Source organism: Rana temporaria, chromosome 11, assembly GCF_905171775.1.
Source record: "Rana temporaria chromosome 11, aRanTem1.1, whole genome shotgun sequence".
Taxonomy (NCBI): domain Eukaryota; kingdom Metazoa; phylum Chordata; class Amphibia; order Anura; family Ranidae; genus Rana; species Rana temporaria.
Window position 1 is genome coordinate 6516994 of NC_053499.1, and position 24962 is coordinate 6541955.

Consider the following 24962-nt stretch of genomic DNA (forward strand, 5'->3'; position numbering starts at 1 on the left):
GCACTGCCCTACTGTCGCTGTTTACTTCCGCCCTCTACTGCTGCTGTCCACTGCCCTACTGCCCGGCTGTGCGTGTGACGTCGCTGATCGTCGTTCCCTAACACAGGGAACAGACGTTCAGTGACAGCCACCGGCGGCGATCGGGTGCCGCAGGTGCGGTAAATGGAGAACAGGACCAGGTCGCGAGTGTGCCGCCTGCGGCGCGCTCGCGACCCACAGCTGGGCTCTTAAAGGCGACGTACAGGTACGTGTTTGTGCCCAGCCGTGCCCTTCTGCCGACGTATATCGTTGTGAAGGGGTCCTTAACTGGTTAAGTGGTTAAAGAAAACCCAAGCTTTAATATCACTTTAACTGGAAGCAATTTTTGTTGTGCATTTTGTAGTTTTTTTTTCATTCTTCTGTGCGATTGTATTGCAGCCAAGGTTTGTAAAGGTCAGAATCAGGGGGGGACTGACAACTCATGGGGCCCCCGGGCAATAGGAGATTAAGGGGCCCCCAGGCAATAGGAGATGATGGGGGCCCCCCGGGCAATAGGAGATTATGGGGCCCCTAGGCAATAGATTATGGGGCCACATAGGACTGTATACACACACACACACACACACACACACATACAGTATACATACACAGTATACATACACAGACACACAATATACACACACCGTATACATACACAGTATACATACACACACAGTATACATACACAGACACACAGTATACATACACACACAATACACATACATACACACAGTACACACAAACACACACACACTGTATACATACACAGTATACATACACAGACACACAGTATACATACACACAGAATACACATACAGACACACAGTACATACACACACACACAGTATACACAGACACACAATATACACACACACAGTATACATACACAGACACACAGTATACATACACAGTATACATACACATACAGACACACAGTACACACACACAGACACACAATATACACACAGACACACAATACACACACACACACACACACTATACACACACAGTATACATACACACATAATACACAGTATACATACACAGTATACATACACATAGACACACAGTATACACACACAGTATACACACACAGTATACATACACAGTATACATACACACACTGAGAAGGTACTGGAGAGGCGGGGCAGCTATAATCCTGGGATTTTTAGACCAAAAGGATGTCGGTAAGGGACATTTCAGGGACAGATGTAAAAAACACAGATTTTTACACACTGTCCCTGGTTTTACTGAGTCTGGCAACCCTGATGGGGCCCCCTAGTGGCATGGGGACCTTAGGCAGTGCCCGAATGGTCAGTCCGCACCTGGTCAGAATGTTTATGAAAAATGTATGTAAAAACGATCTCAATAAAAAGTAAATTAAAAAAACAACAACCAAGAAACCGTTTACAGGGACAGAATCTGAGTCATAAATGGGTGGGTTATAGGGTGATGGCGCTGCTTATATTTGTTTAGTAGGCCGAATCGCCTTTGATAACGTCTTACGACGAAACGCGTCAGGTGACCCAGACGCAAGCATACACGCACGTACGGCCCAACAGCTGACTGTATCCGAGTCCTCCGAGCCGCGATCTACCTGTACGGGAAGCCACGAACGCTTGCTGCTGACTGCACAGCGTTACCGTATGACACAGGCTCCGCTTAAACAGCTCGAGAGCAGGACCGGATAACAGGGACCAATAAGCCATTGCAGCTTACTTTTATTTTCATCTGCAAATTGACCTAATGGACTCTTGATTTTTATTTTTTAATTTTAATTTTTTCCTTTTTTTACATTCCACTGTTTCTTCCCTTTGTAAAACATACCCTGTGAATGTTTTTTAAGAAATCACTTCTCTGCTAAAGCCCACGGGGATTTGGGATTACTGGTGAAGTTGTTCAAACCACCACATTATCAGCAGATTGTACGTGGTTACAATATTTTTAAATAAAGAAGAGTGTTCTTTTTGCACAACGCAGTGTCACGCTATGTGGATTTTTTTCTTTCCTTTTTGATTACCATCCTTGGGACACCTGGAAGCTGCTTGGATTTCTTACCCTCCCCCTCTGGAGAGACGGCAAAGAATCTCATTGCCATTTGGAAATAAAAACCAACCACCAACATCGAGGTACCACCACCATTGCCTTTTGCCCCTTGGGGTGCCAACGTCCGGTGAGTGGGGACCCAACAGGGGGAGCACATAAGTCACCATAAAACCCAACAAGAAGATAGCCACATGAAGTCACTACTTTTGTTTTCACTTTAATATGTACTTTGGTATCAGTGATACATTGTTTCCAAACTGAACATTAGTTTGGCTTTTTGAGTTCACGTTCATTTGAGAGATCGTCTCAGCAAACAAGCATTGTCACCCACTGAGGGTTGTTTGTGTATTTTATACAATTTAGTTTGGACGGTCAACTTCACTCCTCACATGTTCACTTTTCAATGCTGTTGTTTTTTTCACATTTAAACAACATTTAATTTATATATTAATATTTAACATTTTTCTCTGTGCACCCTCTAGAGGGAAGGCATCTAATCACAATTATATTGTTTTGGTTTGTACACTATTTTAGATTTCAAAGCTGACGTCAATTGTCAGTAGTTTTATATCACTTTGCAGTGTTATTTTTCATTTCTCATCCTTTTCATTTTCATTATTGCGCTAGATACAGTTAATCTACATTTAGACCCACAGCAATAATATTTTATATACACCCAACGTGTTTGTCACCCTGCATTCACCTCTGTTTCAGGGTGTCAATCCTGAACATCACCAATAGTACCCAAGGGGACACTTTACTATTAATATATCTTTAGTGCTTTTTATATCATTGTTTGGTTCTCACGGAACACTGAAGTGTGTGCCACCGCACGCACTAACACTCAGAGGTTACACTTTATTCACTTGAGACACCTTTTTGGGATACACCTATTTGCAGCAATATAGGTACATACGATTAAAATACGATTTATTGGCTGTCCACACACTCCTTTGGAACACGGTTATCAACTCCCCTGGGACTACCAATAAATCATTGGGTCACCAGTGTTGATTATAAACAGCAACAGGGGGTAGCACCTGTACGTTTGGTTCAACGGTATACAGGTCTAGGAGACCCACTCCCATTGGTCTCTCCTAAACATCTGGAGCTCCCCTACAAATGTGATAATCTATCATACACAGGATATAGTGTATATAATTACTAAACAAATATAAGCAGCGCCATCACCCTATAACCCACCCATTTACAACTTCTGGTTTCTTTGAAATCTGTTAGGGAGGCAGCAGCTTAATACCCTCCTATCCTAAGCGCGGATCTCCCCAATTTAATAGAATCTGAGTCATGCTAAATATATAAACGGAAATATATACTGTGTTTGTATGTATGTATATATATATATATATATATATATATATATATAAATATATATATATAAATTTACACTTCTACTATAATAAATGGAGAAGTTATTGCGCTCGTCCCGAAATAGTGAAACTAAAAAAAAAAAGCTGCGACCAAAAAGTGTTATACTACACCAAACAAATATACAAACAGAGAGAAGATCGCGCTAATAAACATGATGAGCTGTGTGCAAAACAGCTAATTTCAAATTGAGTGACAATATTATATACAAATATGTTATAGCATATATAAATTCTTAGTGAAAAATATAAAATCTCTTAGGCCTCGTACACACGACCGGATCTATCCGCTGGGATTGATCCGCGGATCAGTTCCAGTGGACAAATCCGCTCGTCTGTACGGCCTAGCGGATATTTATCCGCGGAGATTCGTCTGGCCGATCGATTTCAAGCGGATAGAAATTTCTTAGCATGCTAAGAAATCTATCCGCTGGAATCCAGTCCAGCGGATTGATCCGGTCGTCTGTACAGACTCACCGGATCAATCCGTCCGCTCCCCTCCATCGCATGCGTCCTAATGATTCGACGCATGCGTGGAAGTACTTACCTTCCAGCGTTGCGCACGTCGACGCGTCATAGTCGCTGCGACAGCGCGACACGTCACCGCGGATGTATTCCGCGCGGATTTTGATCGGATGGTGTGTACAAGCCAATCGGATCCAAATCCGGAGGAGGAATCTCCGCTGGAAACGGTCCGGCGGACCGTTTACAGCGGAGATCCCCTCGTCTGTACGAGGCCTTAGTGAAAAATATATGAAAAATTCAGTGGATGATAATAATTGAAGTGAGCCAAAGTCCACCATGAAGAAAGTTCATTATAAAGATTTCCCCAGTGCAGGATCAGTGAAACATCCCAGGAAAAGTGATGAGAAAGGCACTTCCACCAAAGACAAACACTACCTCTTACCGGATCCTATACAGCATGAAATGATGGTATTTAAACAGGTATTCAAACAGGTTTATCCAGCTCAGAGCGATCGATGATCTCAGCCAACCCAGGGTAAGTATATGCAAAGAAGAAGGACTCATATAGTGTAAAATCCTCGTGTTTAATGGAAATAAAAGGATATGCACTTACATCAGGTCAATGAGTAAAAGGCATCCAGTAAAATTCAAGCCGGCCAGCTCTAAAACAAACGGGTTCAATCACAATTCGCGGACGACGTCAGAACGTCGCCTCCCTAAGTTTCGTCTCGAAGGGGAAATTTACACTTCTACTATAGTATCATTTGTCTTAATATTATTGTTATACTTCTAATTATGGTATAATTACATGTACTACAGTCTAATTAGTACTACAGTGGTAATTTGTAGAGCTCATGCAATGTGGTTTGTGGCTCCTCGCTTTAGCTGCATAGTCATTTTTTTTTTATTAGTTGCTGCCTTTTTTCTTCCTGTACATTTATAAAAGATTGGTGTACATACGTGAAAAATTGTGTTGCCCTCACCTTCTCGGACATCAGAAGACTTCCCGAATCCTCGCATATAAAAAAATAAAAAATCCGTAAGGTGCCCCAGACTGGGGAGGGACGGTCCTGTACACTCGAGCCTGTGCATGCGAAGTATTCAGGAGGAAGTAACTTCTATTAGTTGAGGATACAACATCATATCTGCAAAAGCGGAACTGACACACTGAACAGCCAATTGCCTAATATTGGGGCGCCCGCAGCTCGCTATTCCTCTTTTCAGTCTGTTGTTTGTCTATAACATTCTCATGTCTGGATCACTTCTGCTCAGACACACACATTTTAGATCTTTAAAAGTTTTCTCCACTTTTGATGAGAACCCCCCCCCCCCTCCCCCCTTCTGGGTGATCTCTGAACATTGCAGAGATTTTACTTTGTTGAAGATTTCACCCTTTTTGTTATTCTGGACAGACAGCTGTGTGTTTGTCTGTGTCCCATGTGCAGAGTGAATCTGCATGGGAGTGGTTTTGTAATTCTCAATCGGCTGCTGCACCTGCAGGGTACTAATAAGGAAAGTGGCAGGGTCTGCGTCCCTTTTAGATGGTATTTCCCTTTCCCTTTATGTCCTTTTTGTTGCAGGGGATGCTCAAAATCGATTTTTGTATCTTTTTTAGTGTAGACTTCTGAGAAAATCAATAGGCCAATCACACAAGCAGGAAATGACATACTTGGGGGGGAGCGTTCTGTATACCATCTGTGTACAGAACGCCTCCAGGTTGCCAGATTGAAAAGAAAAGGTAATGTTTAACCAATTGGCACCCATGCTAGAGGGTACAGCGTGGGCTTAGAATTCCGGAAGGGCGTATATGGACGTTCTCCCATCTCACGTGCCCCAGAGACTCAGTAAAGGGTCAATCACAGTGGGCCCTTTACCATGTGATCAGCTGTCACCCAAAGGCAGCTGATCATGGAAGTAAACAGAAGATGGTTATCTGCTTGTTTTTTTTCCCCTCACACTGTCAGCATGAAGAAAGGTGTTAACCAGCTTCTGTTTGAGGGATATTGGTCCCCTAAGTGCCGGACAGTGCTGCTAATCAGTGCCATCTATCAGTGACCACCAGTGCCACCTATCATTGCCCATCACCGCCTACTAGTGCAACCCTATCATTGCCACCTGACGGTGCCACCTATCAGTTCCCATTAGTGCTACCCATCAGTGCCTCCTGACCAGTGCCATTTAGTGGGCACTGTCCATCAGTGCCCATCACCACCTCATCATCAGTGTCACTTATCATTGCTGCCTACCAGTGCCACCTATCGGTGCCGCTGACTTGTCGTTAAGGTTCCCCTATCGAGATGGTTCCGGTAAGGACTGCGCAGGCGCAATCCTTGCCGACGGAAATCTCCGAACCTCGGCCGGCATCCAGGCTCATTCCTTAACATCCCTGTGGACTGGAGGATGTTAAAAAAAGAGCCAGGAGGCCAAGCGAGCCATCCGAGCTAAGCGAGGACGTGAGGCAGACTGGCCACTTTCCTCAAATTCCACGTCGCCCTGGATGCCGGCCGAGGTTCGGAGATTTCCGTCGGCAAGGATTGCGCCTGCACAGTCCTTACAGGAACCATCTCGTTAGCCGGAACCATATCGGCAGATCACCGCCTATCATTGCCATCGTTCATTGCAGCCTCATCAGTGCCCACCAGTGCCGCCTCATCACCTTATGATCTCCTGCCAGGAAGCGCCGATCACGGGGGGCCACGCAGCGGCCCAAACGATCACAGGACACAGCCAAGGACTGATCAGTGTGCTGGCTCGCTGCCGGTACCATGTGACCAACCACAACAGGTCACATGAGAGTTGTACACAATGGATGGTAGTGTTGCTTAGCTGTGATTGGTCAATTTGATCACATGGTTACAGACAGGGCCAATCACAGCCTATCTGTACCATGTGATTAGCTTTGACCAATCATAGCTTATCGCAACAAAACACATTGATTCAGTGACATTCAGTAAAATGCATGCTTATGGTAATGTGATTCACTGCTATAAGCAAACATAATGTGTGTTTTACAAAAAAAATACTGACCACTTCCCTAAAGCAGTACAGTGTTACAATGTATATTGCTCTGGTCACAAAAAAATACAACTTCAAAAAACTCGCCACGCCTCTTACTGAATACCTCAGACTGTCTAATTCCAAAAAGGGAGTTAGGCTGTCAGTACATCAGGATTGTTTATTTTATATATATATATATATATATATATATATATATATATATATATATATATATATATATATATATAATAATAATCTCATAGTTTGTGGACTCTATAACTTTCCTACGAACTGAATAAAATACAGTAATACCTTGGATTACGAGCATTATTTATTCCAGAAGAATGCTTGTAATCCAAAGCACTTGTATTTCAAAGCGAGTTTCCCCATAGGAAATAATGGAAACTCAGACAATCCGTTACACAGCCACTGCTTGTCTATGCAATGCCACATGTGGCCAGAGGTGCGGGGGTGCCGGAGACGGCCAGAAACGCTTGGAGACACTCGGGAAAATAGAGTTTCTGAGTGTCTCTGAGCATCACCGGCGCCCCCGAACCCCTGTCCAAATGCGGTACTGCACACCCCAGCGGCTTGAATCCTGCTCGTCTTGCGAGACGACGCTCGCAAAGCGTCGTATTGCAAAACGCTCATAAGCCATGTTACTCGCAATCCGAGGTTCCACTGTACACTGATTTGGGTTGTTTACACCAAATAAATGTAGCCGAATAAATGTAGCCATTTATTTGTGACATTTTATAACTGAAACTAAAAATATTTTTTTTTTCTTTTAATTATCAGTCCGTTTTGGTTTATTATTATTATTATTATTATTATTATTACACAAGATTTATATAGCGCCAACAGTTTACGCAGCACTTTACAATATAAAAGGGAGACAATACGGTTATAATACAATAAAATACAAGAGGATTAAAAGGGCCCTGCTCAGAAGAGCTTACAATCTAATAGGGTGTTATATAGGAAGACATAAAAAAAACACAGTGGGGATTAAATACATAGGGGCAGATCCACAAAGATCTGCCCCGGCGCATCGTATCTGAGATACGCTACGCCGCCGTACCTGGCTTTGGTTCGAATCCATAAAGATTTTGCGCCGTAAGTTACGGCGGCGTAGTGTATCTCAAGCGGCGGAATTCAAGTTGGGCGGGTAGGGGGCGTGTTTCATTTAAATGAAGCGTGTCCCCGCGCCGAACGAACTGCGCATTCGCCGTCCCTAAATTTCCCGCCGTGCATTGCGCGAAATGACGTCGCAAGGACGTCATTGTTTAGACTTGGACGTAAATTGCATCCATCCCGCGATTCACGGACGACTTACGCAAAAAAAAATTCAAATTAAACGCGGGAACGACGGCCATACTTAACATGCCAGGTGTTGTCCCTTCAGCCTGTGATTGGATAATGAAGGGGAAGCAGCAGACAGAGGCGCTCATCTCTCTGCTTTCTCCTGCCATCAGCATGCCCCCACGTTTGCACATGGGGCACTGCAGCAGAACTAAGTGGCTACTTTTGCTGCTTTTTCTATTTTCCCAGTCTCAGCTCTGTAATATTTGAGGTCGTAAGAGGCCGATACCAAGTCATATTTTGCATGGAATAAATTACCTTTACTGATTTTATTAATTCTGTACCTTTTTTTTATTATTATTTATTTATTTTTTAATCTGCCCAGAGTTAAGTTTTTATTTTATTTTATTTTTTATGTCTTTCATGGTAATTATTGACTTACTATACATGGAACAGCTGAAAATGTCTGCTTGTGTTTTAGCTGTGGTCTTACACACCTCCTCACCCCCCATCATCTGCCCTCTGGTACAGGTAAAGAAGTAGAAGCGGCTATGGAAATACAGGTGACGAGTCTATGAGACTGGCATTAAGAAGACATGAAAAATGGCGACAAACCTCACCTTGATTCTCAGGAAATAGCTGAACGGCTGCCAGGAGACTGAACTTTTACTCCAAGGTAGGAATGTTGATGAACCGCAATGTAGACAATAATTGCACTTCGTGTCCCGGGAAGGAGGCATTATCTTGATATGACACACCTAACGGGGGCTACAAGGGAGTAGCTGGCATGGGACCTTTCATTGAGCAATGATGGTGGACAGGTGTGTCTAGGTGACATGTTGTAGGGGTGTGTATATGACACCTTGTGTAGCGCTTACCACCCCACCCCCCCCAATGGAGGGGCCGCTGAGAATATACCCCAGGTCTCCCTTGCTACTACAGAGATGGCACAGTCTTGCACACACTGACGACAATGGCTCTAGGGCAGTGATGACGAACCTTGGCACCCCAGATGTTTTGGAACTACATTTCCCATGATGCTCATGTACTCTGCAGTGTAGTGTAGCATCATGGGAAATGTAGTTCAAAAACATCTGGAGTGCCAAGGTTCACCATCATTGCTCTAGGGGAACTAAATGTCATCATGGGCTGCATTCTGGTTGCTCTCAAAGGTTGTATCTGTAAGACTATGGCGTAGATTCAGGTAAGAGATACGCCGTTGTATCTCTGAGTGTGCGGCGTCGTATCTATGCGCCTGATTCATAGAATCAGTTACGCATAGATTTGACTAAGATCCGACCGGCGTAAGTCTCTTACGCCGTCGTATCTTAGTTGCAATTTTAGGCTGGCCGCTAGGTGGCGCTTCCGTATATTTATGCGGCGAATATGCAAATTAATTAGTTAGTTTGACAGCGCATTTTTTTACGTCGTTTACGTTAGGCTTTTTCCGGCGTATAGTTACCCCTGCTATATGAGGCGTGTCCTATGTTAAGTATGGACGTCGTTCCCACGTCGAGTTTTGAAAATTTTACGTTGTTTGCGTAAGTCGTTCGCGAATAGGGCTGGACGTAATTTACGTTCACGTCAAAAAGCAATGACGATTTGCGGCAGAATTTCGAGCATGCGCACTGGGATTTTTTTCACGCCGTTCGTAAAATACGTCAAATACGTGGGGTCACAGTAAATTTTGATAAAACACGCCCACACCATCCACATTTGAATTATGCGGGCTTACGCCGCCGTAGAATTGTGTCAAAAGTGTTCGATACATCCGCCGCAATATCGCAGGCCTGACAATAAAAACGCATATCGCCGCCATTACTAGTTAAAAAAAAAAATCATAAATCTATCCCCTATTTTGTAGGCGCTATAACTTTTGCGCAAACCAATCAATATACGCTTATTGCAATTTTTTTTTTTTTAACAAAAATATGTAGAAGAATACGTATCGGCCTAAACCGAGGGAATTTTTTTTTTTTTTAAATTGGGATATTATTATAACAAAGAGTAAAAAATATTGTGTTTTTTTTTCAAAATTTTCATTTTTTTTATATGTTTATAGCTCAAAAAAGAAAAACCGTAGAGGTGATCAAATACCACCAAAAGAAAGCTCTATTTGTGGGGGGAAAAATGATAAAATTATAATTTGGGTACAGTGTTGTATGACCGCGCAATTGTCATTCAAAATGCGTCAGCGCTGAAAGCTGAAAATTGGTCTGGGCACGAAGGGGGTTTAAGTGCCCAGTAATGAAGTGGTTAACAAAGCGGCGCTCCCCTTTTTTTTTGGGACTCCATCCAGATCTGCATCGTTCCTGCGTGCTCGACCTCCAGAAAGGTAATGATGCACACCGCTCACCTCCTACTCTCTCACATCTTGATCGTTCGCTTCCTGTATGTTTAGAAGCGCTGCAGCTGCTGGTCAGGGAGCGAATACGAGTGAAAACAGGCGGCTGTGTTTACTCTGCCCCGAGTATAAAATGATTACACGGGGTGATAATACTCTGTAGAATTTTTCTTTCTGTGGTGTAAAGGGTAGTTCAGTTTCCATTTACTGTCATTAGTTGCCAGAGAAACCTGAAAAAACACAATCCCCGATACCGCCGGCAGAAGTCAGACCTGCTGGGTTTGTTGGAGGAATATTTTCTATAAATGAAAACCGAGCTATAAGACACCCCGCCGTTTACTCTGGTTATATATTAAATCCATAAAGTGGAGCCGGTGTAGTGTCAGTCTGCTGCCTATCGTAGAATGCTGCGGAAGTCACGTGGCGGGCAACTGCGAATGCGCGATGCGTTCCAAACGCAACTGCGATGCGTTCCAATGGATTTACGACAGTACACACCAGCGAACCCGGCATTCAGGGCGACGTGGATTTAGAGGAAAGTGGCCAGTCGGCCTCACGTCCTCGCTTCGCTCGGGCGGCTTGCTCCGCTCGCTGGGCCTCCTGGCTCTTTTTTTAACATCCTCCAATCCACGGGGATATTAAGGAAAGAGCCTGGATGCCGACCGCGGTTTCAGTGGTGTGTACTGTCGTGAATCCATTGGAACGCATCGCGCATGCGCAGTTGGCCGCCACGTGACTTCGGCAGCATTCTACGATAGGCAGCAGAATGTGACGATACACCGGCATTAGATGCATGCTTGTCAAGTAATGTGTCAGTGTAACACTTCCAGGTTTTTATAACCTCGGTCTGTCCAGGATGGCCAACATCATCGTGTCCCCTGGTGCCCAACCGGTGGCCCAAGACCCTTTTGGTATATGACAGGCCTGGACTGGGGCAAAAAATAGACCTGGACATTTTACACTGAGCAGCCCATGACCTATTTAGCGGGCCTTCCCCTCCCCTCTGGGAAAGATAAATGGGGGGGGGGGAGAAGAGCACAGTGGGTTCTGAAGAACATGGAGGGGGGGCGGAGAGCGCAGGAGGGGGCTGGAGAGCACAGGGGGGGCAGAGAGCACTGAGGGGCTGGAGAGCACAGGGGGGGGGCTGGAGAGCACAGGGGGGGCAGAGAGCACGGGGGGGGCCTGAGAGCACATGGGGGGCTGGAGAGCACAGGGGGGCAGCAGAAATTAGCAGAATAGGAGCATGCATATAGAAGACTCAATCTCTCCATTTTTCTTCTGCAGCCTCTGAATGCCTGCAGGAGGGAGAGGAGGTGAAGCGGGCTTTAAGAGGTGCAGAATTCAGGGGTGCGCTGCATACAGAGTGCAGAATTCAGGGGTGCGCTGCATACAGAGTGCAGAATTCAGGGGTGCGCTGCATACAGAGTGCAGAATTTAGGGGTGCGCTGCATACAGAGTGCAGAGTCCATCCTTCTTCCACAGCTGCTTATCTCTGCATCCTCCATCCCAGTGGCGGCCTGTAATTCAGGGCGCAGGGGGGGCGCCCCCCTAGCCATGTATCTCGCCCAATAATCTACATGCGTGGCGCCGGATGCATTGATTTTAATTGTTTATTTTTATTTTTTTGAAGTACGTGATTGGAGCCAGAGGCTCTAATAGGCTTCAAAAAAAGGTGGGCTCGTCACGCCCTGCCCTTTTTGAAGCCTATTAGAGCACTGCGCCCCCCCCCCCCCGAGTCCACCCAGTTGTGTGACAATAGCGAATTAACATTTGCTATTATCTTCCTGATTCTCCTCCCGGCCAATCAGGAAGTGGGTCGTGAGACCTGTCACCCTGGAGAAGATCCCTGGCCTAGGAGGGTGGAGACGCGCGGCAGAAGCCGCCATTATGTCAAAGAGGAGGAGACGCAGTGAAAGCCGCTGCCTGAAGGAAGTGCTATCTGTGATCTAGATGAAGTAAGTGCGGAGCTGGTCACCGACCACATGGGGGGGGTTGAATTGTATGAATTGGTTGGGAGACAAGCTGTCACTTGTAAACACAGAAGCCGGACTGCTGTGTTTACAAGTGATAGTGGTGAGCCAGGAGCAGAGGGCCTGAGACAGAGGTGCAGGAACGGAGTTCCAGCTGAAAGAAAAACTGTGCTGATCTGGCTGTTTCTTCTCCCTGCCTTCCAGGGAGAAGAAACAGCCAGATTGTTGTTTTGGTGTTCCCAGAGTTCTGTGTGTTTTGTAAACGCAAAACTCTGTGCTGTGATTGGACACAGCAGATCTGCCAGACTCATGTTGTGTCCAGTCACAGCAGGGGGGGGGGCGAGCGTAGGTTGCACCCCAAACCCGTGTACATCGTCAAGCCTGCACCTGCCGCTCGCTCGCAGGGTATTTACTGTAAACGGTCAGCAGGTGGTTAAAAATGTAATCGGCATGTTGATGAAGGAGACAAAGAGGAACCGGGGAAGGCAGAATGTAACCGGACTAAACTTCAGCTTTAAGCCAAGTGGCGCCTTTCCTTACAGCGATAATATAAAACTGGAAAACTTTTGACCTTTTTTTTTAAGTGATGTTTAAAAATATTAAAAATAACCAGTAAGGCCAGTAAGAATGACTGTGGGATTAATTATTTACCAGTGTCTTATAACAAGGCTGTCAGAGTATCACACAACCAGTAAATGATTGATATAGCCGTGTCACTGCAGGGTAGGAGAAGAAGAAGAAATTATATATTATTATTATATAAATAATACAAAATAAATCAAAGACGTTTCATGGTGTTCTCATACATAAAGAAGGACGTCACGCTGCACCATATTATCAAACCAATTAAACCACTTAAGACCCGGACCTTTAGGCAGCTAAAGGACCCGGCCAGTTTTTGCGATTCGGCACTGCGTCGCTTTAACTGACAATTGCGCGGTCGTGCGACGTGGCTCCCAAACAAAATTGGCGTCCTTTTTTCCCCACAAATAGAGCTTTCTTTTGGTGGTATTTGATCACCTCTGCGGTTTTTATTTTTTGCGCTATAAACAAAAATAGAGCGACAATTTTGAAAAAAATTCAATTTTTTTTTTACTTTTTGCTATAATAAATATCCCCCAAAAATACATAAAAAATATATTTTTCCTCAGTTTAGGCCGATACGTATTCTACCTATTTTTGGTAAAAAATAATCGCAATAAGCGTTTATCGGTTGGTTTGCGCAAAATTTATAGCGTTTACAAAATAGGGGATAGTTTTATTGCATTTTTATTTATTTTGATTTATTTTTTTACTACTAACGGCGTAAACTTTGTGACTGCGACATTATGGCGGACACTTCGGACAATTTTGACACATTTTTGGGACCATTGTCATTTTCACAGCAAAAAATGCATTAAAAATCCACTGATTACTGTGAAAATTACAATTGCAGTTTGGGAGTTAACCACAAGGGGGCACTGAAGGGGTTATGTGTGACCTCATCTGTGTTTCTAACTGTAGGGGGGTGTGGCTGTAGGTGTGATGTCATTGATTGTGGTTCCCTAAATAAGGGAACACACGATCGATGACGGCGCCACAGTGAAGAATGGGGAAGCTGTGTTTACACTCACCTCTCCCCGTTCTTCAGCTCCGGGGACCGATCGCGGGACTCCAGCGGCGATCGGGTCCGCGGTCACGGTCACGGAGCTTCGGACGCCCAGCTCCATTCACGTACGACTTACGTAAACGACGTAAAATACGACGGCTGTTCCGTCGTCCATACCTTTGCATGGCGTGCGCCTCCTATATGGTGGAATAACTTTACGCCGGACGTACGCCTTATGTAAACGGCGTAGATTACAGCGACGGGCGCAAGTACGTTCGTGAATCGGCGTATCTCGGTCATTTGCATATTCGACGCGTAAATCAATGGAAGCGCCCCTTGCGGCCAGCGTAAATATGCGCCCAGGCTCCGACGGCGTAGGAGACTTATGTCGGTCGGATGGAGCCAAAATTCAGCCGTATCTTATTTCAAGAATCAGGCGCATAGATACGATGGCGCATCCGTGCACTTACGCGGCGTATCAGAAGATACGTCGGCGTAAGTGCTTTCTGAATCCGGGCCTATGTGATTTCCCAACTCTCCATTAAAAAACTGAGTTTCATTTGGGGATTATTATCTGCAATGACTCGCTCTACTTCTACAAGAAGGAGCTAGAAATGAGAATTACGGGAAGAGATGAGTGCATCCAGGGACACCCAACCATTTTAGAGGAGTATACAGAACCTCATCTCCCAGATGTCACATGTTTAGCGGGATTGTCCTATATTTTACTTGCTGGAACATGTGTCGCTTGGGGGGGAAATGGGAACAATGGGCTAGATTCAGATACAATTGCGCTTTTTTTTGCCCTGCGCCCCCGCAAATTTAATGCGCTGCCCTTGATTCACGGAGCAGTAGCTCCGTAAATTGCGTGGGCGCGCCGGCAAAATGCCCGGCGTAAGCGCGCGCAATTTAAATGATCCCGTAGGGGGCGGGAATCATTTAAATTAGGCGCGTTCCCGCGCCGATCGTAGAGCGCATGCTCCGTCGGGAAACTTTCCCGACGTGCATTGCGGCAAATGACGTCGCAAGGACATCATTTGCTTCAAAGTGAACGTGAATGGCGTCCAGCGCCATTCACGAATCACTTACGCAAACTACGTAAATTTGAAATTTCGCGACGCGGGAACGATGGGTATACGTAACATTGGCTGCCCCTGCAAATAGCAGGGGCAGCCTTACGCGAAAAACGCCGTACGGAAACTACGTAAACTGCGTACGCAGGGCTCGCGTAACGTTGTGAATCGGCGTTAGTATGCAATTTGCATACTATACGCTGAGCACAACGGGAACGCCACCTAGCGGCCATCGCAAGAATGCAGCCTAAGATATGCGGGCATAAGAGCCTTATGCCGCGCAGATCTTAGGCTGCAGTCGGCGTTACGATGTTCCTGAATCGGGAGCATTTCGTTACGCCAGGGCAAGTAAGCAATTGCGCTGTGTAACTATGGTTACACAGGCGCAATTGCTTCTTGAATCCAGGCCAAAGTGTTTGAAGTTAACCATGTGGGCTTATTTATTTATCATTTTTTTTACTGCAGCACCCTGCTCCCAATTGATTGGGCGCTATGTTAAATTTAGAGGGTGTATGAGCCGATAATGTGGTTCAGACTGTGATGATTTATACTAAATTAGCCTCTTTCCTGGCAGCGGCTGTGCCTCGTAGCATTTTCCCACTGTTGCCTGTAGGTGGCGATACCCCCACAGGCCAGTGTTGGAACACGGGCAAGCCATAGATCATTGAGTATCTTTCCTTGAGAACAGCCCAGTGGGAGTGGTTCTCCCGCTGTGCATGCCTGGGAAAGGATACTTGAGGGGCAGACGCCATATTTTGGGGTCCTTCGTCTCGTGGCCCTCCTAGCACGAGGTATGTGTTGCGTGATTTCCAGCCCCGGGAACGCGTTGGCCCGAGGCTGCATCTCTATCACTAGGCCCAGTTATGCTAAATGGGGCCTACAAATCAAGAGGGATCTCAAGCTGTCCATCTAAGCCAGTGGTTCTCAACATTTCTACTGCCGTGGCCCCTTGATAACATTTCCCAAATTGTGGGGACCCCTAACAATAAAGTTATTTTGTCAGCACCCAAGGCAAGACAAGTAATTTGCACCCCCAACCCATGGACATTTAGCGCTCCCTGAGTCCCTTCCACTTTGAACAGTATTAAAACCTCATATGGTACATTTTAGGATGTACCACGCTCTTTCTTCTCCTTTCTTTCCCTTTATCTCTCTCTATCCCAAATTCTTTTTTTTGTTTTTCCCCATCCCTCTCTAGCCGTCTTTTTTTGTTCTTTCTCTTATTCTCTCCCTTTTTCCTTTCTTCCGCCCCCTCTTTTCCTCTCCCTTCCATGTATTCTCTCTTTTTATTCCTTCTCTTACTCCTTGGAGGGGGAGGGAATGCGATGAGTGGCAGTGGTGGGGGGGAGTTCTGATCAGCCAACTTAGGTGCTCTTGATCAAGGTCATCTGCTGATCTGAGAACTGTAGTGGGGACTTTTAATGGCAACTATAATCACAGGTAGTGTTACCCACTGTGTCTCCAACTTTGTAGTGTCTAGTAGCAGTGACACCTATGCTGAAGTCAGAAGATAGGGTCTCCTCCAGCCCCTACCATCTCACAATCCTCACCAGTCAGCGGACATCTAGCCATGCCGTGAACTGAAAGGGCGGCTGCGAAGGGGCCGAGTGGGTGGACTTGGGCTCCAGGAACAGCCCAGCTGGGTGGCCACCGGCTCCAGGGACAGCCCTGCTTGGCAGCCACAAAAAGGCCGGGAGAGTGGTGCGGGCTTCAGGAACTGCCCAGGATTTGGTGACCCCTGGCAAATCATCATTTGACTCCCGAGGGGGTCCCGAACCCCAGGTTGAGAACCACTGATCTAAGCGAAGGAAGCTATACTTAATAAAGGAAACCAGGGGAGGACCTGCCCTGGAGGAGACCAAGCGGAAGGCTTATGTCTCGGGATAGGCCTGGTGACCTTATTAAAGAGGGATCCACGACTCAAGTTGTCCTACAGTTTGCCGGGTCGGCTTAAAGGCTCTTTAACTGTACGGCTGGAAGTTCAGGGTATTACATCCTGTGGCATAGGATTCCGGACTGTTCAATTTGTTTCCAATCAGTCTGTGGCAGAGACTGTTATCGAACTGGTTCGTGCATTATCCCTTTGCTAGGCCGGGTGAGCAATACCCACGCAAGGAGTGGTGAATGACTTTGGAGTTTAGGGGTTTTCCCCAGTGATCTGTATCGAGTACCTGAACCTTTCCCTCCCCCTTTCATCCTTCTACCTTCTTCACAAGTTTTGAGCAAAAGAATACACAGATCACTCCTTCCTTCTTCCACTCTTTCTATACACTACATAGTGTGGCTTGTTTTTAAATTTCTTATTTTTTTTTGCATCAGCAGGATGGGATAAGCCTGTGCCACATGGAAACCCCCACCTCCATGACTGACTAAGCCTCAGTGACGGGGCGAAACATGTCGTAAGCCTGGCTTAGATAGAGTGAGCTGAGACTGCTGCTATCTTTTTGACATATGGCTTGGTATGGTGTGCAGTCACTGGAGCGCTCTTTACGCCTCTATAGTATTATTTAAAAGTTGTTTTCAATCTAAATCATCATCTCTCATTAACAGAATACCTGATGATCCTGTCACTCAGGTTCTAGTTTGGACACTTCTCATTATGGGGTCACAAAAGATCACCGGGTCTTTTTGCATTGTCACCATCACATGTGTCCCTGGTGAAGGTTACAGGCAGCCACGCCAACACACATTGCACAGGCAATGTAACCAGGGTGGAGGTTTACTCCCAATTGATAAGATAAGAAACTAGTGGTCACTCCCTTCTCTCCGCAGGAAAAGTCACAATGCACAGGTCTGCATGGATTCATAGTCCAGGTGATTTACAATTGACGGGCGCCGTGGTGCGTAGTAAAACTAACATTTTCCAATCAAAACCTCTGCTAGTCTTAAAACGATTTATCTCCTGAGCTCTGTGACCAATGATGCAATAGTCCAGGCTCAGAAATTTCCTATGGATTTCTAAAAATATTTTCTACTTTATGGCTGCCATAAACGAAATCTGAGAATCTGCACAAGGTGTTTTAAAGTCTATTTTATCTGTAGATCTATTTACACTATACCAGGGGTAGTCAGCTCTTCAGAGTGGAGATCTACCTGAACAACATTAAAGATTTCAAAGGTCACCAGGGTGCGGTGCCCTTATTTTTTTTTAAAGATAATAACTAGCAAGGCCAAGAACTAAATAGTAAGGTAAACGTAGAAAAATATATATTTAATATAACCTTACCCTACCTTAAAAGTGGACGGTGTTAATAGAACAGGAGGTGGTGTCAGTTGGGCTGTGGACAGTGTCAGTAGAGCAGTGATTGTGTCAAAAGGGCAGAGGTTGGTGTCCGAAAGAAAGTGGATGGTGTCAGTCACTAGAGCAGTAGGGAAGAGGTTGGAGTCAGTAGGGCAGTAATTTGGTGTCGGTAGGTCAGTGGACGGTGTCGGTAGGTCAGTGGACGGTGTCGGTAGGTCAGTGGACGGTGTCGGTAGGTCAGTGGACGGTGTCGGTAGGTCTCCTATGGACTATGAGCTGAGCAGTGAACTACCTCCATAGCAAAAGTAGAAGGTCCTACACTTTTTGTACCCCCTCTCTTGTTGAAGAACCCAAGTCAGTCTCCTCTTCTGCCTACCCCTCAGCCCTTTTTAGCATACCTCCCAACTTTTTGAGATGGGAATGAGGGACACCTATCAGCAAAAGTATGCAGGTATAGGACACACCCTTGCCACGCCCCCTTAAAGGATATTTGTACAAAAAAAGTGCTTTGTTTACCTTTTTATATTGGCTTTTGGAATTTACAAATGCAGCAATTTAGAAATCAGATGAAAGGTTTAGTGCCGGAAAACAATTTTTGATAGATAAAAAGTGCATTTTATATATAACTATATAGATCAGACCAAAATGAGGAGGAATGAGGGACAGAGGGACTTTGCTCCAAATCAGTGACCGTCCCTAGAAATCAGGGACAGTTGAGAGCCATGCTTTTAGTTTTATATATGTCTTGGTTACTTTAGTAGTTACAGTTATATTTTTGTTGCCATGTTTCACCACTCTGCATTATGACAGCTAGATAAATGTATTTTAAGACACCATAAAACCTAATTTGATGCAGAAAGCATTTACAGTTATGGCTGATGTAGCCAGAAGGACAATTACTCGGCTGTAACACAACTGTGTGCCGAGGGAAACTTGTCTAATGATGGTAAACCGCTTTACTGCAGAGGGTAGGTGTCTCCAGATGCTTATGAAGCACTCACAAGATTGTTTATCCTGATTGTGCCTGTACATGCAACCGAGTTCTAAAGTCTATAGAAAGCACAGGATCACCTTGTGGCATGACCTATCTGCTTCAGAGTAAGCTACACAGTTATGTAGTCTGAGGGAAAGAATGGTACATGGCCATGGACTCAGCGTCCATTGTGGTGAGAGCTCTTGACTTACTGTGTTTTGACTATTCAAGGAGCAGAGTGATTCTATTACACTCTATACATAAAACACTACACTCCAACATGACCCACCAATGAACACAGGGCTGTCTGTAATGTGGGACAAAAGGGGCAGCTGGGCCCCATCATTGTTGAGGGGCCCAAAGCAGCTGCCCCTTGAGCCCCTTGTTATGGGGAGTCCCAGACTGGTGGCGACGGGGAGCAGGGAGAAGCGAGAGCCTGGGAGAGAGAAGAGCTTGCTGACGACCGGAGATGTGAGAAGCAGCAGCCGCAGCAATCCGACATGGCGGCGCCACCCAGAGGCTGGATTTCTCCAACCTCCTCTCCACTCCCAGCTCCAACAGAAGCCCAGACTACAGGCTGATCGGGGGCCCCAAGGACAGACGGGAGGCGCAGGCAGCCAGGGATTGCTACCCGGGGACAGTCTGCGGTCTATGACATACAAAAGGTTTCCGCTGGAAAGAGCAGAGCAGTCCCATCCTCACCATCCAAAAGAAGGGTCATGCCCGCTGCTGGCCAGCGTGAATGCCCTATGGAAGGTACCTGAACATCACACTGTACCCACAGACAGGAACTGGGACAGGGGGTGCACAGAAGGGACTGCAGACAGTGCTCTCTTCCCCACTCTTTTACCCCCATGCTCTTCCATCTCTCTCTTACACCCCACCCTCAACCCCCTCTTTCACACCACTCTTTCACCCCCTCTCTCTCTCTCTTTCACCCATTCCCTCCCCCCCCCCCATTTCCTCTCTCTCTTTCCCCCCATCTCATGCAGCTAAGCACACAATAGCAGGGACCTGGAAAAAACTGGCTGTTGCATTTTCAGAGGTGAGGAGCACCTAGGCGACCCTTATGATCCATGAGAAAAAATCCTCAACAATACTCAAGCTAAATTTTTCAAAGTGTGGACCCTATGGTGGTCTTGCGCTCTTCCAACCTTGCACCTGCCCAGCCTTGGTCTTTCTAATTAAGCTTCCTTAACCCCCCGACTGGGGAGAACTACCCTGCCCTATCCTTCCTCTACTCCTCACTTATGCGCCGCCTCCTCCTACTACCCTCCCTCTCTTCTCTTGGACCCAGTAGTGGGACCTTGAGAGAATAATAAGCATAGGATTTGCACAAGTGAGCTTCCTAGTATTCAAGTGAAGCATACAAATCAATATCAGTGGGGTGACGGGTTACTGGGTTGGTGGAATCCTTTACAAGCTCTTTTGATACCAGCTCAGAAATGTTGCACAACTCCTGCCTTAACACTCTACCAGCATGTTAGCCTCAGCCCACCTCTGGGGGCACTAGTGAAAGTTCACAATGGGTCCCGAGCTTGGATGCAGTAAAACCCGCCCACAACCCGAAGGGTTGAAAATAGCGTGTTGCTTAAGAGAGAGTTTAGTTCCTTTTTACCATTTACCTGAGGCGGGGGGAGAACTTTGAAAAAAAATTCTTCCTTTAGTATGAGAAAAGAAGACGGCTTAGAAATGAAGAAGTTATGTAAAAAAAATGATATTCTTGGGCTGTGGGAAAGAGCTGATACGTAATTGAGGTATCTGGTAAAACAAGTTGACCCGCTGCTGCTGGTAAATGCAGAAAATAAAGAAAAAAAAAACGTCTTCTTTTCCTGACATGTATGACACTGAAGCCCAGTACAGAATTCTGCACAATGAGATCCGTGGACCATTAGATTTTCTTGAACTGGCCAGATCCGGTGATAGTCCAATATTTAGAACATCCAGTGGTGGTCCAATATGATAAAGAGTTCAGCAGAAAACGTTTGATTGCCACAAGAGATGAGAGAATCGAGAATACAAGGCTTTCTCCCTGGTGTGGAGTGTCGTGCTCGCCCCCCTCCCTTGGACAACAGGAGAGTCAGGACGCCCACTAACAAACGGCTTTCTCTATCTGCAACGTAGAGAGCGTCCTGACTCTCCTGTAGTCCAAGGGAGGGGGGCGAGCACGACACTCCACACCAGGGAGAAAGCCTTGCATTCTCGATTCTCTCATCTCTTGTGGCAATCAAACGTTTTCTGCTGAACTCTTTATCATATTGGACCACCACTGGATGTTCTAAATATTGGACTATCACCGGATCTGGCCAGTTCAAGAAAATCTAATGGTCCACGGATCTCATTGTGCAGAATTCTGTACTGGGCTTCAGTGTCATACATGTCAGGAAAAGAAGACGTTTTTTTTTTCTTTATTTTCTGCATTTACCAGCAGCAGCGGGTCAACTTGTTTTACCAGATACCTCAATTACGTACAGACAGAAGAACAGGAAGTGAGGATTTCTCAGAAGAAATAAGGACATTTAAAAGCAAAATGGAAGGATGAGGTAAGTGAAGGAGGACTGCACTAAGGGAAAGGAAGCTATTTAGGGAAAACATTTTTTTACCTTTACAACCCCTTTAAACCCTAAGGAACCCTTCAAACCATGCTGCATTTTTGGTGCACATTTGAGGCAATAAAAGTAAAAAAAAAAAAAAAAAAAAAGTGCACCAAAAACACACTTCCCTAATAAAATGAATAGAAAACACATCAAAAGTGCAAACCAAACAAAAGCTTAAGCTGGCCTTTCACACTTGTAGAATCTAATGCGAATAATTTCCTTTTCAGAACATTTGTTCGATTATCTAAAAGTTAAAGCAGAGTAGAGCAAGAGAAAAAAATAAAAAATGTTCGTCCTTGTACCATTCTTTATCAAACTTAATGGAAACAAACACATTTCTATTATTTGAATTCGCTCTCGGCTGAGAAAAATAATAACTAGTCATATGTGCATACATTTGTCAAAGTTCATCTGGAAACAGAACGCTTGTTCTACAAAAACCGAGACGTTGACATTGTGATCGAATAAAAGCCTTCTAAAATCAGTCGAGTCCATGAAGACACCATCAAACGGTTGGACGAGGGATTTTTAATAGTTCTTGTTTGAACAAAATTCTACTGGTGTAACAAGCCTATGGGGGGCCATACTTACTAGGGATGAGCTGAACACCCTCCCTGTTCGGTTCGCACCAGAACCTGCGAACAGACCAAAAGTTTGTGTGAACTTTAGAACCCCGTTAAAGTCTATGGGACTCGTACATTTGAAATCTAAAGAGTTAATTTTAAAGGCTAATATGCAAGTTATTGTCCTAAAAAGTGTTTAGAGACCCGGGTCCTGCCCCAGGGGACATGTATCAATGCAAAAAAAAGTTTTAAAAAAGTTTTTCGGAAGCCGTGAATTTAATAATGATTAAAGTGAAACAATAAAAGTGAAATATTCCTTTAAATGTTGTACCTGGGGGGGTGGGGTGTATAGTATTACTGTGAAATAGCGCATGTTTCCCGTGCTTAGAACTGTCTCTGCAAAAAGTGTAATTTCTGAAGGAATAAAAGTCATTTAAAGATCACTCACGGCTATAATGAATTGTCGGCTCCCGGCAATTCAGAGAAAATTCATTCATAAAAAAAAAAAAGCATGGGGGTCCCCCCAAATTCAATTACAAGGCCCTTCAGGTCTGGTATGGATATTAAGGGGAACCCTGCCGTCAATTTAAAAAAAAAAATGACGTGTGGTTCCCCCCCAAATATCCATTCCAGACACTTCGGGTCTGGTGTTGATTTTAAGGGGAACTCCACCCCAAATTTAAAAAAAAAATTGCATGGAGTTCCCCCAAAAATCCACACCAGATCCCTTATCCGAGCACGTAACCTGGCCGGCCGCAGGAAAAGAGGGGGGGACGAGATGTTGAGGGCATGTGGCCTGGTACGGTTCAGGAGGGGGGGTTCGCTCTCTCGTCCCCCCCCTCTTTTCCTGCGGCCGGCCAGGTTAACGTGCTCGGATAAGGGGTCTGGTGTGGATTTTTGGGGGAACTCCACGCCATTTTTTTTAAATTTGAGGCGGAGTTCCCCTTAAAATCCACACCAGACCTGGGATAGATACTTGGGGGGAACCACACATCATTTTATTTTTTTAAATTGACGGCGGGGTTCCCCTTAATATCCATACCTGACCTGAAGGGCCTGGTAATTGAATATGGCAGGACCCCCATGCTTTTTTTTTCTTAATGAATGAATTTTCTCTGAATTGCCGGGAGCCGACAATTCATTATAGGCGCGAGTGGTTTTTATATGACTTTTTTTTCCTTCAGAAATTACACTTTGTGCAGGGACTGTTCTAAGCACAGGAAACATGTGCGATTTCACAATTGTGAAGTGGAAGGAAAATGATAAATGGTTTTCAATTTTTTTTTTACAAATAAATATGTGAAAAAGTGTGGCGTGCATTTGTATTCAGCCCCCTTTACCCTGATACCCCTAACTAAAATCTAGTGGAACCAATTGCCTTCAGAAGTCACCTAATTGGTAAATAGAGTCCACCTGTGTGTAATTTAATCTCAGTATAAATACAGCTGTTCTGTGAAGCCCTCAGAGGTTTGTTAGAGAATCTTAGTGAACAAATAGCATCATGAAGGCCAAGGAACACACCAGACAGGTCAGGGATAAAGTTGTGGAGAAGTATAAAGCAGGGTTAGGTTATAAAAAATTCTCCCAAGCTTTCAACATCTCACAGAGCTTCTGTTCAATCCATCATCTGAAAATGGAAAGAGTATGGCACAACTGCAAACCTACCAAGACATGGCCGTCCACCTAAACTGACCAGGCCGGTCAAGGAGAACATTCATCAGAGAAGCAGCCAAGAGGCCCATGGTAACTCTGGAGGAGCTGCAGAGATCCACAGCGCAGGTGGGAGAATCTGTCCACAGGACAACTATTAGTGGTCTCTCCTCAAATCTGCCCTTTATGGAAGAGTGACAAGAAGAAAGACATTGGTGAAAGAAAGACATAAGAAGTCATATTTTCAGTTTGTGAGAAGCCATGTGGGGGAGGGGACACAGCAAACATGTGGAAGAAGGTGATCTGGTCACATGAGACCAAAATTCAACTTTTTGACCTAAAAGCAAAACTAACACTGCATATCACCCTGAACTCACCATCCCCACCGTGAAACATGGTGGTGGCAGCATCATGTTGTGGGGATGCTTTTCTTCAGCAGGGACAGGGAAGCTGGTCAGAGTTGATGGGAAAATGGATGGAGCCAAATACAGGGCAATCTTATAAGAAAACCTGTTAGAGTCTACAAAAGACTTGAGACTGGGGGGGGGGGGGGGGGGTAGCCAGACAACTACCCTAAACATACAGCCAGAGCTACAATGGAATGGTTTAGATCAAAGCATATTCATGTGTTAGAATGGCCCAGTCACAGTCCAGACCTAAATCCCATTGAGAATCTGTGGCAAGACTTGAAAATTGCTGATCACGGACGCTCTCCATCCAATCTGACAGAACTTGAGATATACAAAGAAG

The 24962-nt window shown here is 45.2% G+C and overlaps 1 protein-coding gene across 3 annotated transcripts in view; it reads right to left on the reverse strand.

Moving 5' to 3' along the window:
- LOC120916984 (alpha-1,6-mannosyl-glycoprotein 4-beta-N-acetylglucosaminyltransferase-like) overlaps positions 1-24962 on the reverse strand; it is a 61142-nt gene that overhangs the window by 17089 nt on the left and 19091 nt on the right. The window contains exon 1 of one of the 3 annotated variants that reach the window (XM_040327937.1): positions 4898-4984. The exons of the other annotated variants lie outside the window; for them this stretch is intronic. The gene's annotated coding sequence lies outside the window, so the exon portion shown is untranslated. Of the gene's footprint in view, positions 1-4897; positions 4985-24962 lie in introns of those variants that run through there. 3 annotated transcript variants of the gene reach the window in all.